Genomic DNA, 21,225 nt, shown 5'->3' with positions numbered 1-21,225 from the left:
CACTCTTAAGGGAACCTCAAAAAGTGCCAATTATAAAAGTACCAATTACAAAAGTTTTCTAATAAAATTCTCTTTATTTATTCACGTTAATAATACTTTTTTAAAAATAATTTCTTTCAAAATAATTTTTTTTTAATTCTTTTCCTTCGATGTTGGTTAATACGTTTATGCTGCACTCATAAATTGACTTGTACAACGGCTCAAATGAAATTGACAAATTTCCCTTACAAAATGATATTTCATTTATTTTATTCAGTTTACTTATTGCGAAGTAATAACATTTAATTTAGACACAATTTTAATACAGTCACTGTATGTAATAATATAATATATAATGCAATATAATATATTATACGCATAGTACACACTAAATATATATAACTTTGTACAATTAAAATCGGCATATCCAAAAATATTAATGTGAAATCTTGAAAATAAAACATTAACACATTATTTTACAAAAATATAAATAGGAATATCAAAAATTTCCAGCTTGTGTAATTCATATTTAACATGCAATATTTAGAAATAACGAACTGTAAAAATACGCACGATTGATTTGCAATGACGAATTATGTCGTACATGCATGCGTTCCAAAACAAACGCTTTCAAAATATTCGAAAAATGGTAGCCACTCTTCGGTGAAGTTAGCGGAACGACTCTCGGTGGAAAGCTGAAAATAAATCTTTTGCGCGGTGACTGACATAAATGCATGTCACGCAGAAGGAACTCTGCGCGTTCTTAAGAAAAGATTGTGCATTCTATTCGTCGTCTTTGAATCGTTCAGTTTCCATTTTACATTACGCCTACATCATACACGATCAAATAAAATAGATGTTTTACTAAAAATAAATTGTAAAATGAAAAATAGTGATGCAAATATGTGCATTTATCGATAATGTATGAGTATATATTTTTTCTCAGAATAAATATAATCCTTTAGACTTAAATTTACTTTTTACATGAAAATAATTAATGATCGAGTAGAATTATTTAATATAATTATTATTATCTTACCGAAATTAAATTAAGCTAAGGACCCAATGCAAAAATAGAAATTGCAATTTGTCATTGATTTTATTGGTATCAGAAATGGACATGTGTATAATTTTATTTTTGGGTTTCAAGCTGTTGCGCGTTATTATGGTTTCCATTTTCAACCTATGTCCGCCAATCGATAAGCATTTGAGCTTAGCAATTTCGAGAACTTCACGCAGAAGGTTCAGAATTCGTAACTTTGTAGATAAGTTGCAAATAGGCGAACGTGTTTGAATACGAAAAGCCTCATAAGTAGGTCGATATTAAAAAGAAATTGTACTAAGAAGATACGTGGCAGACATATTTATTCACGAATACTTCTGAGACTTTCAAGAGTACTTTCTTCAAGAAAGTTACACGGTTTACGAGTTATCTCTATTTCTTGATACATCGTTAAATACCAACGTTTAGTGAATATTGAAATTTACTTCATCATAGCAAGAAGCAACCTCATGATTCACATACAAGCAAAAGATACTCATATACAGATAACACAGTATCATGTTGCTTCTCGTCCTAATGAAGTAAACTGTAATGTTCACGAAACGTTGGCATTTAACGATGTATCAAATGAAGATAATCCATAAACTACATAATATCTATTCACATTTGAATAATGCTGTATTATAATTCTACCAAAATACATCATGATATTAGGTGCGCAACTAAGTTCTCGCTGTTATTTTGATGAAAATGCCATTAAAATAACAGCGAGAACTTAGTTGCGCACCTAATATATATATATATAATCAGGGTTGGTTAGTAACTAATTGAAACATTAAAAGTAAAAAAAAAGTTAAAAAGTTAATAACTTTTAACTTAGTTGATTTTAATGCATTAATTTGTAACTTAATTTAATTACTTTTAAACTTTAATTTATTAACTTTTTTAAATTAAAAATTTTTCTATCTTTCGTAATATTTTTTTTCTATAAAGTCTTAAACATTAGAGAATTAATTAGAAAAAGTTCAATAATTTTATGATGAGAGACTCTATAATAAAAGTCACACCATACAGTAGCCAGTTTTTATTGAGTCGCTAGATTTTGTCAATTCCCGCTTATATTTGAATCACACTAATTTTAGGTATCACAAACATTATATTTCAGCATATAAATATGAAATGAGTCTTAGATGAAGAATTGTTGTAGAATACAGTTGCACATCCACCCATTTTCTAAATTTTTACGTATATTTTTTGTACAACAAATATCTAGTTGATGTAGCCATAAACATGCAAGTCGTGAACAATCATTTCAGAAGTTAATTAGATTTTAAAGGTTAAAAAAGAGAAACAATGCAAACATATACCCTTCTCTCTTGGAAAATTTTGACAAAAACACCTTATGGTGTGATTTTTATTATACAATATATAAGTAACTTACATGTGGATATAAAATTAAATTTGCCTAATAATCTATATTTGTAAAGGTTATTTAAAGTAATCTCATTTTAAGAAAAATTAGGATATTCTGATCTCAAAAATAATTTTTTTCAAAATTAACTTTTTTTTAAACTTAAGTAAATTTAAAATTTTTAACTTAACTTTTATTAAGTTAATGCTTTATTCCTTCAACTTTCAACTTAATTTTATTAATTTTATAAGCCATTAACTTTAACTTAATTTACAATAGTTTAAAGAAAACATTAACTTACTCAACCCTATAATGATGTCATATTGATAACTGTAAAAATTGTAATTAATCCTTTTTTTATATGTAAATATATATAGAGATATACGTAACAATTTCCCCACCAATTTCTTTGTTTTCCACACAATCAAAGAATTTCTTTTACTTTCGAAATCGGAATCATTTTTGAAAAAGCTAATGTAGGTACATCCATATTTTAACAAAAAAAATTCAAACTTGCATATTCATCACATGCATTAGGAATAAATTCATGCAAATCGATAATCCATATTTTTAACGCATTTTCATAAAGAAACGTTCTTCCCCGCGAAGTGTCAATAATCATCGATTTCACATCGCGTATTTCGCGCATCCGCGGCAGTCAGAAGCACGCTTGCTTCGAATAAATCGTGCGATATTTTACGACGACTTAAAGCACTCTCCGCAAAGGAGAGGATAGAAGACGAATCCATTCGAAATCGGCGAACCCTTTAATCTACTAGCTCAATGGCATCGCGAGGATGCCGGTATCGTCCTCCCTTTTCTGTATATCGGCGAATACGTCAAGCCGCGCGACGGTATGATTTACAACTCGCGTTGGTAAATGTCACCAGGTTATCCAAAACCGATAAATCGAACCTGCCGCACGGCCGGTTGGTTATTGCCAGGTGCGTTTTCGTGATCCCGCGCTCGTACTGTACCATCCTCGACATTGGGATTAGATCGGGAAATGGTTGCCAACTGATTTGAATATTGGCTACCATCGACTTATCTCCTGACTGCGACGGAGAGCACTTTACTCGCAAGCGTGTTTAGATTTAGAAATAAGCTGTGGCAAGAATATGCGAACGGAAGAGCGGTTTATATCGGTAATAACGTTTCAGAAGCTATAATAATGTTTTAGAAAACATCAGGAATATTTTTGCCAAAATTTTACGTTTTTTTTTTACATTGTTTATTTACAATTACAAATATACGGAGAAAATATATAACAAAAATGTTATGACAAAGTAACCGATTTTTGTGTTAAGTATTTCTGCAAATCTTTATTTATAAAGATGGAAAAATTATAGCTTGTACCTTTCTTTCATTCGAATAGAACACGGAACGAAATAAATTCTGTTGATACACAAGGATAATTCATGACTTCTGCACATTTATATTTTAGTTACAAAGAGAAACTGTAGACGATCGTAGAAAAGAGGATAAAAATATAAGATACTCATTGTTTTCTTGACCTATAAACTTAAACTTACAATTTTATAAATTTCATCCATTATGTCCATCTTTTATGAATCATTGAATTCCATCCATTATGCTCACTTTATTTAGTTGATGCTAGTCAAATATAGTTTGTATATATTACTCGCGTACTTTAAATCTATATTTTTTTGAAAAAAAAATCAAATTTACATATCTCGAGGTCAGAAAGTTCTGTTATCCCCCCCCATCTCGTATTCCTATCATCTCCTCTAAACTTTAATTAAAGGCATAGGATTACGGTATTACCCGCTATAACAATGTTAAATTACCTCATTCATTTCTACGATATCACTTCTTATATGGTATAAAATGTGAAATACTATGCTCAATTTGTCAAGCCGTGGTAACACTTGTCGGCCAGGGTAGTAAAACTTGTTGCACCCCATACTTCCTCTCGAAGCACATCCTGGATAATCGACGAAATCTGCTTTAGGGCAGAATTTACAGAGTGTCCGCGCCCAGCTGAACCCGCCAATCCGGTCAGCCAGGCGTGCCTACGGAAACTTCGATGCGAGCGACAGAATATTCTCTTCCTTCGTGTGCGTGACCTCCTATCCGAGAGTTTGTAATTAACGAAGCAACATCGTCACCGCGACGAAGCCCGAGGCGTAAAACGCGCATATACCCTCTCCTGTCTCGATAAACTCGTGTCTAATGTCGAACTTCGGTCCACGCTCGACCGCGTATTTTGAAACAAACACCCGTTGGATGACATGTACCATGCACGTAACGATCGTAAAGACTCGAATACGTGCGACTTTCTAGACGAGAAACCATAGCGCGCAGCGGGAAACCCTCATCAATCTCACGTGCGACTTTTGACACGTCACTGCACTCCGTTGTACGCGTTCGCACCTTGCCCAGGGTAAAGCTCTATTCATAAGGTCATATGTCCCCACCGTCTGTCGATACTTCGAACATACTTCGTATTCTCTCGATTTTTACTACTACCCTGAAGAACGCCGTTAATGCATGGCATTTAAATTTGTCGCGTGAAACAGCTTGCCGCAATCATGTACGATTATTTATCAAAATGTGATTTATTTCGAAGACGCCTTTAAATTATATTATTCGTAAGACGAATGATGTGTTTTTTCAAAACTATATTAAACTAAAACTGTGTCCTTTTTCTTAATTTTTTATTACTTTTTTCTATCGCGATTTCTTCCTTCCTCGAAGTTCTTCGGGAGAATACATTTGAAATAAATGTAAAATGCGCAACTTGTGCTGTTTTTATTCTTATTGTTACCTTTCGAGCTCCATCTCATCCTATCTTTTCGATTCGTGAAAGCAACACGAATATACATAAACGCACAATAGCGTAGCTTTCGTGAGATAATAATGTATTATTATCAGGTTACAAGCCTTTATATTAAAATTCGCGTATACATACATATATATATATATATATATATATATATACACATATATGTTCCATATAGTTTTGAACAGAATATTATAATTCTGCCTGAGGTTAATATCTTTTTAATTCGTTAAATTTCAAAAAAATGTAATTAATTAAAAACATAAGAGATAAGTGCTATAACAGAAGTCAATGAAAAAGTTTAAATAATTATGAATAATTTGATATATACAATATAATTTAATTATATTGAACTTTAATTATAAAATGAATTTGTTTCTATCATGATACTGGACTTAAAAAGAATCTGTCTGATTAACTATAGTATCTACTTAAATAATTTTAATGATTATTTTATTAACGAATTTCCAATCCATGAAATCTTAAAATCATTTTTTTACTTGACACTAGCAACGCGAAAGCATTAAAACGTGTTTCCTCCGCGTTGCAGCAATAAATTCCTTCCGTTTACTACACCAAATACGAAACGTTTCTCCTTGTATCTGCGCAAAGGGAAACTGGAGATTCTATTACTTTTGAGTGCTAGAACCACAGTGTGAGCTGCAACCAGGCCGAGCGGACGGGTTGATGCCGCAAAGTGAGTACTTACGGTTTACGGAAGATAGTTTGTTCGTCGAGACACGTTTGCTTCTTCAATGTAATCTTCTAGCGTATTCTGAAACGTTTCCATTCGTCTCTAGTTATGGTTTGGAAGATAATTCGAGCAATACCGATAATTATATAAGCTACAAATTCTAAACGACGTGTGTTACGTTAATAGAATATTAAATACAACTAAAAAATTATCACGTGTGCGTGTGCGTGTGTGTGATATGTGTATTACAGGATATAAGATAACATCCTAAAGAGAGAGAGAGAGAGAGAGAGAGAGAGAAAGAGGGGGGAGGGAGGGAGAGAGAGAGAGAGAGTGAACGAACATGTACCTATATGTTTGGACATTTACACAAAAAAAACTTTTGTTTATGTTATTATTAATCTCAAATACTGTTTAAATGTAATATTATAATTTAATTGTAATCTTTTTAAATACAGTTAAATTATAATATTATAATAAAATTTAATATAAAATTATAGATAATAAATTATAATATTACAATAAAATATTATAATAAAATTTAAAATTAATAATAATAAATTCTGTGCGTGTCCGAACATATCCGGTCACTGGGATGTTTATCTTAAATAACCATTGTTTCATATCAATTTACATAATTTAATGAAATATGATCAATAAATATGTTCAATAAAATTAGTATAGAATGTTTATTAAATGATTATTATTAATGGATTAGATGGATACATGAAAATAGAAAAAAAGGAGGAAAGGAGGGAGAGAGAGAAAGAGAGAGAGAAAGAGAGAGGAGACTTTTAAACACATATTTAAGATTTCGGACACGCTCTAAATTTGATTAACTAAATCTGATTAATCCTGTTAATATTTTGAGTGCATTTGTATAGTTTTTTCTAGATTCCTCTCAAGTGCATATGTGTGTGTGTGTGTGTGTGTGTGTGTGTGTGTGTGTGTGTGTGTGTGTGTGTGTGTGTGTGTATGTGTATAGGAAAAGTGTATTTAACCTTTTCCTCCAAACTTTCCAACATTTACGTCGTGGCTTGACATGAATGACGTTCGACCGCCCCGAGTCCGTGCCTGCTTCGTTCAAGAATGCAAATTTATGCTAACCAAGTAAAGTAATGCGACCGGGAGGAGGAAACCCATAAGCAAGCTAACGATTTAGAGAGACCGACGACAAAAGTTCGGCGCTTAAAAAACTCTATATAAACTTTTTTTGATAATACGTCAAAATTACGAAAGACTTTTCGCACAATATAACTTTACGCTTTGATGACTTTAAATTATTTTTACAATTTTATGTATCGTATATTGTCTTAATATGTAATAATCTTGAAAATCTGCAATTAATAAAAATAATTAAGTAATTAAGTATTATTTCATATAAATGTAATAATATATATAATATTGAATAATTGTTGTGAATATAAAATTTATAATACATTAGCTCGGAAAATTAATACAATTAAATAACCATAAAATCTGTAAATAACTTATATTATAAAACTATAAGCTCTGCAAAAAGAAGTTGAGTTGTAAAAGGAAGTTGGATATGCAAAAAGAAGCTGAGTTGCAAAAGGAAAGTGGGTCGACATTGAAAGGATTAAAGTGTGAGAAGATTAACGGAAGACAGAAACTTCAAATTATATTGGAACACATTTAGCAGACTACGTGTCTATCAAAGTAATAGTCTGTCTCACAAATTGTTATTCTTTATGATATATTTTTAGTCTTAATACTAACAGATAGGAAATCAATGATATTATTGACTGTTTTCTGTGATGACAATGAGCTCGTGACAAGTGCCGACCTCAGAATACTATCACAGAAATGTCCGGCTGCTAGATGATTAATGTTTGCACGTAATTTCATCTGCACAGAAACATACCACACCCTGAGAGGTTAAGATGATACACGATAAGAGCACATTATCCAACTAATCAATTCGCACATGATACGCGAGATAACTGACCGGTTGACAATGAATAATGCTCACGGATCATATGCTGGAAGATCGTTATCTATAAATAAAATTATCGTTATATAAACGATGTTATTATCAGTCTAGGTATGAATTTACATATTAGATTTATTAATTAAGTCCGCTTATTAACCCATAACTGATCATGACATAAAATCCAAAGATGGAATATTGAAGTTAATTTAATTTTTAGAAATTTTCAACTATGAAAAATATTGAAAGAAAGGAAAAGAGAGATAGAGAAAGAAAGGAAAATTTCAAAGTTCGAATTTTTAGAAAACAAGTACAAAAGGAACAATTATATCTTGTTTCTAGTATACGTGAATCGTACAGATTTCTTTTCTGCGTGTAGTGCATTGAAGTGTGTGCACACACGCGATAAGCACGAAAAGCGCCGATTTCTTTTCTGTGACAGCATGAGAAGTCTCTACGAAAAACTGGCACTCGTAAAAGCGATAGAAGGTAAACGCGGTTATGTTACTGGAAGATTATTGGAAAACAGATATTTTCAAGCGGCCATCGCGGATTGCTCTCGCGGAATTCTGAGATAGTTTAAAGACAGCAATGTATTTGGATACATATCTCATCGTTTCTATATCTCGATAATCAGTATTCAAACGTATTTTAGTAGTGGTTTTTCAAAATGTAATCTTAATAAATATCACAAAAATAAGTATTCTCTCTTTCTCTGTATTTTGATTCCTATTTTATTTTTGCAAACAGACTATACTTTAAATTAGTTTAATCTGTCAATACAATTAAAAAATGAAATATATTATATAATAAAAAATGTATACTTTAAAAATAATATTAATATTTTAATTAAAAATCTTGGTAAAGTTTTTAAATTTTTTTTATGTTTTATATTATAATTCTATTTTATTACCTCTATTTTATTATCAATTTTATAATAAATTCAGTAATTATTAATATCTATTATTAACATCTATTTTACATCTACTTTCTAATGTAAGAACAGTTCTGAACATTATCATTTCACGTTAAACTTTTTACAAACGGTAGTGATTGAAATACGTGAAAAGAGTAAAACTTTGAAACTGACTTTGCCATTCCTATCCTCATATGGTCTTTTCAGCAACGCCAAGGGATAAGGAATCGATTTCTTTAATCGAGCAGATAGGTTGAGCGTATCGGGTTCTCAAACGTCTCCCAAGGGTTGGCAGAATTCGACGTATCGAGAAGTTAGACGAGTGTATCTGACATTATTGCAAGCAATTCGCTGTACGACTGTCTCTCTCATGATACGGACATTGCCATACAATCCGTTAGACAAAGGCATATTCGAAACTCGTGTACCCGATAACCATTAATGAAAGCAAGAATAAGCCTGGTTCCAATATTGTAAAATTAAAATTAACTTTAATCTCAGTTTAACTTACTGTTTATCTTTTTCTAATTCTTAAAATTAGAAAAAGATAAAAAGTAAATTGAACTGAGATTAAAGTTAATCTTATAGCGGTGGAACTAGGCTAAGAGACTGGTATTCGTGATCGTTATTAAGTTTAAATGTAACTATATTTCTGATTGCAATCTTTATTTATAATTTTCTCTCTTTTTCAAAAGTTATATATAATTATTAAAATATATTTGATTCGTGAAACGATTCAATGATGATTTATAAATATTTAAATCTTTACACTTTTTGTAAATTCTATGTTAAGCTATATTTATTTGTATATATGTAAACACGTCTCTTTTTAGTAAATTTTTATAACAATAAATTTTTGCACTTTTTGTACTTAATTTCTATTTATGTATACATTTAATAAATTTTCCTATAAAACAAATTTAGTATTTCCTATAATAAATTAATAAATTGGTTCCAAATTTATTACGTACATTTGTTTTCTATTTTTTTATCGCGAGTTTGTAAGGAGGAAGATTCGTATAAAAGAAGTGCGCAGATCATAACCATCCATCCATTTCGACTCGGCCAAATGTAGAACGCTCTTCGGTACTGTAGAGCATTGCATGTGCGTATTTGGTCAAAGTCACGTCAAGGTTGAATACATCGTATCGTAACGCTAAATGTCAAAAGCGGACATGTAACAGCAATAAAACGTGCTTGTGCATTTAACGAAATACTCAACAAAACAATTTCTTATAATACCACTTCTTAATCGAAATAGTATTATATGGTTAAGAATGTATTAAACGTATTTTTTATCAAAATGATAAAATTACAAATAAATTACAGATTTTTTTATTGATTGTATTTGAAAATCAAATAGAAAATTAGACGGTTTTAGTACTATTTAAAACTATTTAGAACTATTTATCAAAAATTGTTTTAATAAGAAATAGACATGATTTTTAAAAATTATGAAGATAAAATGAGGAAGTTTTCATTAAAATTGTAAAATTGTATTATTAAATATAAATATAAATCTTATCGGACAGTTTTACATGTATATATAACATTCATTTTTATATGAAAATCTATTAAATTTCCAATTACTTTTTGCAGAGATTATACATCTGATACATTCTTAAATTATTCAATTTATATATTATAACTTAATTATAACGGAATAAAATAGTAAATATTTTATTATTATACTATTGTAATACATTACAATATACATTATAATTATAATGCTTGACTGATATTTTAATAAAATGCAATTTATAAAATAGATACGAAGTAGAAATGGTAAAAAAAAACTAAAAACTTTGAATAATAAACGATAGAAAGCATCTTTTCTTTGATCCCTGGAAGTTTTTTACTCGGACGTGTTTTTTTTTTCGGAGCATTTTGACGCTGTACAATTGTTCTAGAATTCAGTTTTTACATTCATTAAAAAGATTTCTGTAAAAAGATAATTATAAAAATCAAAATATAGTATAATGATTAACTGACAATAATGAATATATATATATATATATATATATATATACTGCTATTTATAATTATTCGGACGATGTTATATATTTTCAATTATATTATTTTGATTTTCAAAATGTAAGTGTTGCATACTATTGTTAACATAAATAATACTTTATTAATAATTGACGTCGCTCTTGTTAGTATATTTATTGTAACTATACATATTCTAAAATATTAATTAATGAACGACGTTTATTTATCTCCAACTATTCTCGAATCGATTTAATTATTGGGATTTTGCTTTAATAATTAAAATTTAGAATACGTATAATTACAATCAATATACATAATAAAACAGTAACAATTATGCTAACAAAGTATTATCTGTGTTAACAACAGTATGGGCTATTATAATATTTATTTACCTTTTAAAATTAGAGTAAAATATAAAATATCTGTCGTTTGAATAATAATAAGCGATAATGTATTTAAAATAATTTAGATCATTATCGATAAAGGAAATGAGTTTTACGTCAATCGGATTATTTTTGAAGTTTGAATTTTAGAAACCCTTAGAAAGCAAGAGCTTTTATAAGACTTTGTTAGAAAGCTTCAGTTCTCAAAAGGTTAAATGAAATTTAGTATACAAACTTTATTTTATAAATTTTTGCAAATATTAACATGATATTTTGATTTTTATAAGAAAAAAATTTATATTTATTTGTTTGACCCAAGTCCGATTGATAATTATATTTTGTTTCAGTTCTAAATGCAGGATGTGGTTGATTTTGAGTTGGTGGTATGGTTTTGAGTCGTTGGTAAGTAGAATTTATGGTATAGATGATATTTTTCTTTGCCGAAATCGGTATTTCTGCAATTAGTGCAACTTATTTATGTGTAAATTACATGCAGATCTTTTGCATAAAAAGTCGAGCGGGACAACGGTATAAATCGATTATTGTTTGCAAATTACTTCGCAATTTTATACTACAATTTTTTATATGTATATCTCGAGATTACAATTTACATTAAATGACGCTTGCAAAAAAGTTACAAAATTGCACTTTACAGTGACAAGCACATTACGAGACAAAGCGATTTTTATATTGCAACGACAGTTTTTACAAAAGCATTGCGAAGCAAAATAATCTTCGCAAAAATATTATGAAATAATAAACGCAAATTAAATTTGTATACAAATTCTCAAATCTTGTTGCATAATATATTTAATATTTTATTTATACATATTTTGTGATGAATTGTCATTGAAAACAATCAAAAATTCGTTTTCTCCCTAAACATTTATTATAAATATTTCTTAAATAAATATACAAGATAAATTATGTCTCAAACATCACGTAAAGCTAAGTAATATAAAGAAAGTTACACAAGACATATGTTAAACTTTTAGATTAAATTCGTACATTTTATAATACTCTTGAGGCTTCCACGGCACTTTCTATACAGAAATTATGCGTTTCACGAGGAGCATCCTGTTATTCATCATAAAATGAACTACAATGTTCACGAAACGTTGGCATTCTAAGAATGGATTTGAACACGGAGATAATCCGCGAAATGCATAATTTCGTACATTTTATTTTACGATAAATACCCACTGATAAAATTTATGAATTAAATTAAATCAAATTAAAATTGTAATCTTCATGAATTTCATCAGTATATATAATGAATTGAAACATAATTGACTTGGGATAACGCAAAAAAGCTATTGAAACACTTCGAGATATGTCTACAATGTAATTACAGAAGATGCATCGGTGGACGTCGAAGGGCATCGTGAAACGATGAGTATTAAATTTCAATTATAATAAATCTGCTCTTTTAGCTACACTTTTCATATATTTTCTTGTTATTAATATAATATTATTCTCATTATTTTTTATATTATCAAGTAGTACTCTAAAAGAAAAAAATTAATATTAATTATTTGCATTTGAAATAAAATAATTTAGTTACTTTATATTTAATATCTTTTTTATTACCTCATGTATTTTTATATACAAATTTTATTAAATATATTTTATTACTTGTATTTTTATACTTTAATTTTTATAATATTATATTTCTCGAAATTATGTTTTATAATAACATTTGCATTTATAACAAATATAAGTTTTTATAAAATACGTGGAATGCACTATAGCTAAAAAAACAGATTACTTGTTTATAATCTGATGATTTATAATGATCTCATTGAACTTGTCAGCTATTAAACTAACAATTTTATGTTTTATTCTATAAGTCTGTTCTTTATCAAAGAACTCTTTGAACAAGTATATACGGTGCAATAAGTTGAAGTAAAATAAATGATATTTGTTTTACTTTAACTTATTGCACTGGTGTACAATAAATTAAAGCAAAACCAGTTCAGAAAGTTTATCGATAAAAAACAGACTTTACATTATTTTGTTTGACGTGTGGCATTTTATTTATGAAATAATTTTTTATATAATTGTATTATAATTGTATTTGGGTGATATTTTACAAAGTTATCCAATGTTAAGTTAAGAAAAATCCTCTACGATTTTATATATTAGGTTCGACAAAAGTTTGTCATATATGATTTCTTTCACAATTTTAAACTACATACACTGAAAGAAATGATTTTGTTATAGAAATAAACCAAGGGAAAACAAATGATATTTCTTTAAAAAACGGTTAATTAGTTACTATTGCAAATTAATTATTTCTTATTCGTCAATGTAACAAACAATAGTTGTAAATAGCTTGTATGACCAAGTCATAACTTGTATTATGTTATTTATCATGTTATTTACAAGCCATAGCTTGTAAGTAAGAGGCTCATATATACATAAAAGTCATAGACGATTGCAGGGTCTCAAATCGTAAAAAATTGACCGATTCTAGTCAAATATTCTCCTTATATTTGACTGTAATTAATCAGTTTCCTATGACTTAAGACTCCACGATTATCTGCGATTTTTATGTAAACGAACCTAAAGTTTATCCAAAAGATAGAGATTAGATTCTATATAGTTTGCTTCTATTAGTAATTGGTTGGTATAGCAGATTAATAGCAATCACAACAAACCAAATTTATTATCACATATTTACCGATCACTTGTTAAAGATACTGGTGGCTTGTTAAATTAACAGAATTCTTTCTCTCAGTGTATATACACACATATATTAATTTAGAAAAATTATTAACTGGGTTAATCATTCATGCATTTAAACATTCATATTGTGTACTGTCAATTTATTAAACTTATATATAATGCATAAATTAAAATTAGCAGCATACATATAATACGCATTTATTATTTTTTATTAATTAAATCGTTTTTTCTCTACACTGTTAAATCTATAGTGTCAAATTTAACTTAATGTAAGTCGCCACTGCTCCTACTCAATCATATCATTATTTTTTTACTAAAACGATAATTAGATTTGATACTATATCGTGTCATTTTGATATTATATAGTGTCAAATTGACACTGTATAGTGTCAAATGTAACCATTGTTTTAATATAAAATAACGATATGATTGAGTAAAAGCAGTGGCAACTCATATTAAGTTAAATTCGACATTATAGATTTAACAGTGTGATTATATCATAAAAGAGCAAATACGGAATTACATAATAAATACGTAATCTACATAATAAATATTTCGTAGATATTTTGATAATTCATGTTGTATTATCATACTATTGTGTTACGCACTAACGCTTCTACGTTATTGATTTATAACGACCCTGCGCTATAAATATTTTATAGCTATAAATAAAATCACGGTGTTAATGTACGTCTCGTGCGCACGCGCGCATCCCGCGATTGCTTATTAATTCATCGAGGAGTTATATAACGGACCATCACAATGAATGACTTCTAATCGATGCTTGTCATTTCTATGGAATCAATTCAATACACCGCGCTAAACATTCATTCGCCGAGAAGAGTCTCGTAAACTTATAATATTATTATAAGAATAAATCATTGCACGTTGTTATTTCAATTCAATTTTATAACTTTTCGTTCTTACTTTAGATCCTTTTGTGCACATTTATTATCTTATTTATTATTTTATTTATTATATACACATATATACACTATTGTTAAATCTATATAGTGTCAAATTTAACCTAATGTAAGTCACCACTGCTTCTACTTTCAATTTTTTCGTTAGTTTAAACTAAAACAGTAGTTATATCTGACACTATACTAGATGGGGTGAAAAGTAACCTCCTTGACCGCCAGAATGCGCCACTACTGCAAAAAAGTTTATGGTGCCTTGTAGTCCGTTCATATTTAGGCAGACATGCCAAGTGGCAGTGCGATACTGCCCTTAGTTTTGTTTTGAGAGCTGATTGTTGTTGACGTGTTTGCGAAAACGATTTTCGTTCTCTCATAAAACATTATTTTTTGAGAGGCAAAACGGCGAAGGAAACAAAAGAAAAGTTGGATAAATATTATGTGGCTAATACTCCGTCAGATTACACCGTCAAATATTGGTTTCGAGAGTTTCGTGGTGGCCGCAACTCCACTACCGATGAAGTCCGCAGCGGCAGGCCCTCCGATGCGGTTACCGAGGAAAATGTCAAAAAAATACATGAAATGGTGTTGGCTGACCGGAAAGTGAAGGTGCGCGAGCTAGCAGATGCTACAAAGATTAGTACTGAGTGAACACGCCATATTTTGGGCGAGATTTTGCATAAGAAAAAAATTTTTTTCATTCCCAAGGAGGTTACTTTTCACCCCACCTAGTACAGTGTCAATTTGACACTATATAGTATCAAATTTATCGTTTTAATATAAAATAACGATATATTTAGTAGAAGTAATAGCGACTTAAATTAAATTAAATTAAAAAGATTTATCAAATAGGATTACCAAAACAAAATTAAATACTTATTATTTATTTAACTTATTTTATACGTATTATTTATATTGTTTCATAAAGAGGCTATATCTACATTAATACGATATTGAAAGGTATTTAATGCTACAAATCATTCAAGCTACCGAGTTACAATTCGTTGTCACATGCACAGTTTCAGGAATAATCATAGAATCTAAATATTCCTACTGACTCAATAGCGAAACTTGAACAACTATCGATTATACTTCGAACTATCGACTTTGTTAACTCTGTTCCTAGTTACTTCTCAAGTCGTGTCCGCTTTTCGAAATGAAATGGTGGCAGCGTGGCTCGAAATCGAAATCAATTGGTGAAAGGTTCGTATCGTACGTCCGAAACGGATCAGCAATCGCGAAACAAACATGACCAAGCATTCAAACGAGCACTTCGTAAATCTAGTCGTACGATTGACTTAGTTGTTCAGTAAGATGATTGTCGCAGTTGCTCGCCCAAAAAAATCTCTCTCTAAGAAAGATGCTCGCAATTCCGAAACAGTGAAAATAGCCATCTCAGTGAATGACGAATCCTGAAACGCCTTACGCCTTACGAGGCGAAGTTTGGAGAGTTTGTTTCAGAATAGATACCGCAATTGTGATCAAGGTTTAATTTAGAACATCGCAGCATGAACTTACGAGATCGCAGAAAAGATATTCTATTTGTCAAATGTTTTACTTGTAACAAATACGTACATAAATTCATTTATCTTTTCTTCACATATTAAAAATCACAGAATGATCTTCGTAACACAAACAGATTGTAATAAAAAATTATTTTTAATCTAATTTGGTATGAAACGTTTATAAAAATAATACTTCTATTTTGACTTTTTTTTGAAATATACAATTTGCATAATTTAATATTATATTAAATATTACGTTGATATATTAATTTAGAAAAAGAATATTATAATATGTATGAGATAAAAGAAATGCAAAACATATATCGGTTATTTTCTGAAATTATTCAAAAGCCTCATACTTTCTTTACAATTATATATTATAAATTCTACTGCAATATTAAATTTTATATTTAATTATGATACAAGAGAGAGTACATTTTCTTTGTATCGTTCATTCATAATATCGCGTTATTGTCTTTTATTCAAAATGATATATTTGCGTGTTAAAATCCGCAACAAAGAAACATAGTTGACTGTGTAAGTATATGCATGTGCAAAATTTAGTGTAAAGCATTTTCGAAATGAGCTTTTTAGTCCGATTAACGGTATTAAAAAGTTGGCGAGATGATAGAAAACCACTGTTACGGGACATGTGAGATTATTTTTCGAGTTGTGTGTATCTCGCTTGAAAGAGACAAACAGACGAGATCGACACAAGTTAATAACTTTCCTGCAAAAGTATTTCTATAGAAAATCTCATTCGTAACTTGCCACACTGAAAAATTTACTTTTCTAAACTCATTCGTTTCGCGATTTTCTGCGAAGTTATGATATCTAGTCATAGTCATGACAAATATTCCAAAGTCGCATAAAAACACACATATACAGAAGCTATCTCTTACACGGATGCGACCAATAAAGAGATTAAAAAATCGATTGCAATAAACATAATGATATTATCCTAACTTCATAAACTCGAATTAAAATAGCACCAATTTCCTCAACGAAATAGGATGCAAGTGACCTCGATGGTAATGTTTTTGCATATGCTGGCATTCCAAACAGAGTCTAAGAAATTATGCATCTGTGTTCGTTAATGTCTTCATCACAAAAGCGAGAAAAGACTCGCTCGTTAACTTGTCATCTTTATGTAACGTTTACTTTTAAAGCAACCGCTTTGTCGACATAAGACACCACTTGTCGGCATAGTACTGAAATGCAAAAAGAAAGCCCGACACCTCTGAAATATCTTACGTAAAGAACCTTTATATATTCAAATCGGCTAAGAACTTAACAAATGTATTTTATAAATAACCTTTTACTATCATACTTTTTTGTAAAATAACATGTAAAAAAGAAGCAATAACATTTCATACATCTAAAAATATTGTTTTAAAAACTTATCAATTAATCTGACTACTAAGTAAATTGTTTAAAAATAATAATCTAAAAATAATATTTTATGAATCAATTTTTTTATAAAAAGAACATTTTTAAATAAACGCACAGATATACTTTTATTATAACTAAATTTTATTTTTGTAACTAAATTTTAAATTAAAATTTCATTAAAAATTCATTAAAAGCAAAGTAAAAAATAACATTGTGCAAGATCCAGCTTTCTCACATATATACGTTGCTTCAGGGAAATTTTTTTATCCAAATGTAATCGATATAATAGTTAACATTTAAAATATGTGTCACAGGAAAAAAATATATGGATAATTTATTTTAAATTTTGCTTTGATAAACTTTATTCTATCCAGTCATGTTTTTTATTATATTGACCTACGTTTCAATATTACATTACTCAGTTAGTCATATTTCGCGATATTTGTATATATATATATATATATATATATATATATATATATATATATATATATATATATATATACAAATTATGAAACAGAATTAATATATATTACACTGAAGCTGTTTTTTTCAACCGAAAATTTATTTCTTTTAACTACAGAAAATCTATTTCTTTAACTGCCACATGTATCTCAGGTTCACGTTTACACCCAATGCTCCGTTTACACGGCATTGACAGATCAAACCCTCGAAGATGCATGCGACATTTACGAAATCGGAAGCGCTTTGAAACAGGTGCCAGAAAATAGATCAAAATACTATGTCGAATTCGACGCGCAACGATGTTCGATGCGGAACAAACGATAGACGTGATCGTGTTCGTAACCGCTACAGAAAGTATACATTTGTTTCAATTTTTGCTCTTTCTGTGTAAACATAGATTAATACCAGCGATTGGTATGTGAATAATGGATACGTATATAAACTGTGCAACATACAAGTAGTCAGTTTTAATAAGATTGTTTTATTGCGATTAATACTCGTGTATATCATCTTAATCGATTGATTTAATACTCTTGATTTGACGAGTGTTACGGAGATCATACATCAAAATTAATAAATAATTCACACACACACGCGCGCGCGCACGCGTGTGTGTGTATATAGGATAACTCCGATATTTACTGCGCGCGAGAATTTACGTCGCCGAAATCAGAAAAAATAGGTGTGAGCTGATAATAAATTTGCATGCAACTACTCTATTATGCTTTTATGTCATATTAGTATTATGATTTTAATTTTTTACTATTAATATTAATGAAATCATTATCAGCTGAATCAATTTATCAATATAATAAGTAGTGCAACCGTGTCTCGTAACATAAAATGATTACCATAGGAAGCACAAAAGGCTTAATGGTTATTTGATAATACGTAAGTTTGGTGATACAGATAGAGGAATAATAAAGAATGTGGTATAGCAAAATACAAGTGCTTAGTTCTTATATTCTTTGTTCAGCTTAATGTTTTGTATATCTCTGTTTGAAATATACAGCACTTTTAGCGCGGAATTTATACTGAAAGCACACAAAGTATGTAGGATTCAGTGCATTAAATGCAATAAATGCATTACGTGACATATGTACCTCACGTCGCAACACTTGTAATATATGCAAAAAATTAGAATTATTACTGCGTATATACATATATTTTTCATTCTTATTCCTTGATAAAACCTTGATAAACATATTTTATAAGTTATTGTGTTATTTCATATCTTATTTGTAAGCATTATTTGTCAAATTTTTCAAGAGTCGTACATTCCACCCTAAATAACTTTATAGCCTATTATTTTATAGTAGGAGACCATGTAAAGTTTTTTGATTGGTATAATATGTTCACAACATGACATGTAAACGACTTGATAAATTAATTTTCGATAGTTGCGACATATACCTATATCAGAATTACCCTAAGTACAGTAGTTTGTTATATTATCGCGGAATATTTACTAAATTAACCATTAATTGTAACACAATTAAATGTTGATTAATTAATTAAATTTTTTTATATAAAAAATAATATACTGAAGCTAATATTTTTTAATATTTATATACAGAATTTACTTATTATTAAAAAAAAATTTGCTTGAGAAAATTTTGTTTTAATTGTGGATTATTTCTTATTCATATTGTTGTTAACTTTTTATAAGTATTTAAAAAGTAATGAGTGTTTTACGTCGATAACATTAATTTCAATTTTTTTAAAAATACCATGTTTATCATATATCTGTCGGTTAACGGAAAATCTCGCCTATGCGCTGGAGTTATCTATGGGACCCCAAATCACACATCCGAGTGACTTGGCCGGATAAAAATAGGGCAGATCGAATCTCGGCTTCCCCTGAGGCTAGACCAGCTGGTGTAGTTTGAATTAGAAAAGACATCGCTTCCCTCCGAAGAAACGGAAAACGGAAGTGAATTCGTTAATTAAAGCGGAACGTCGCATCGTCGTATTGAATAAAAATCAACTTCTTGCTATAAATTCCGTTGTAAGAAGACAAGATAGGTTAATATAATAAGTGAAGATAAGCACAATGCTCTCCGTCAATGTTTATGATCAAAACTCTTTAAAACTCTTTCAAACTGTTCTTCGATGTATCATGCTATTATACATACAAAGCAGAGACGATGAGTTATTCAGTCACAATCTCTAACTGCCGATGAGATATTTCCAAGAGATATAACGAGATAATGCACTTGGAAAATGCATAGGCGTGAGGACAAAACCACGAGAAAAAAACTCTCCGATATGCAGAGATATTCGTTGGTTCTGCAGTCATGACTTTATATTATGCAGGAGCTGCGGAATAATAGAATAAGCAGTGATGTAACAATAAAGTGTAGACGCCCTTAGATGACATAGGAAAAAGTGTGAATAATAAAGAGGAAAAAAGAGAGGGGAAAAAGATCTATAATTTTATTTTAAAAAATTTCAGTTAACCATGAAAAATATCTATCCTTTATGTGAAAATTTTTTATTTATACAACAAATGTAACAACTTTTATGAAAAAGAGAAATGGGAATTAATCTTTTAAATATATTGAACACTCAATGTGTGCATTTATTGATTAAATAAAACAATTTACATAGGAATTATTCTTAATAATTTTATTTATTCTAAAAATTCAAGTTTAAATTCAAGCAAAAAAATATTAAGAACATGCCTATTGTGAAATTGGTATTAACTTTATTTGCTTAAAATTTTTATACAGTTATATATTACGGAGATTTAGCTTTTATTAAAAAATATATAATTAATTATACCATTTCCATCAAGTTCAATAAAAATACGGTTTTTATTTTTTGGATTATTCTAAGATATTGGATATTCATTATTGCTATTCATGGTTTTCTATAGTAACAAAATTTCACGAGCGATTTAAAAATGTTAAAGAAACAATAGGTCGTTATCGACTTTTAGAAAAATTATATCGTCGACTGAATAGGTTCGTTATTAATTTTGTGCTATTCTTCTATGCTATCATTTCTTATAAGAAACGGTCGCTTGTATGGAAACCTAATATGCTTAAATCGAAATAAAAAGAAACAAATCGTAATCTGGCAAAAATCTTTACCTAAGAAATAAATCCACGATCTTTCGCAATG

At 29.3% G+C, this 21,225-nt stretch overlaps 1 protein-coding gene across 1 annotated transcript in view; it reads left to right on the top strand.

The window, feature by feature from the left end:
- Positions 1 to 21,225, top strand: part of hrg (poly(A) polymerase hiiragi) — a 123,546-nt gene that overhangs the window by 14,636 nt on the left and 87,685 nt on the right. The window contains exon 2 of the mRNA XM_011066822.2: positions 11,480 to 11,534. The gene's annotated coding sequence lies outside the window, so the exon portion shown is untranslated. The remainder of the gene's footprint in view (positions 1 to 11,479; positions 11,535 to 21,225) is intronic.

The sequence above is a fragment of the Acromyrmex echinatior genome, chromosome 4 (assembly GCF_024713525.1).
Source record: "Acromyrmex echinatior isolate Ae372 chromosome 4, ASM2471352v2, whole genome shotgun sequence".
NCBI classification, from domain to species: domain Eukaryota; kingdom Metazoa; phylum Arthropoda; class Insecta; order Hymenoptera; family Formicidae; genus Acromyrmex; species Acromyrmex echinatior.
Note: the sequence above shows the minus strand (reverse complement) of the source record. Positions and strands in the feature narration are given on the sequence as shown.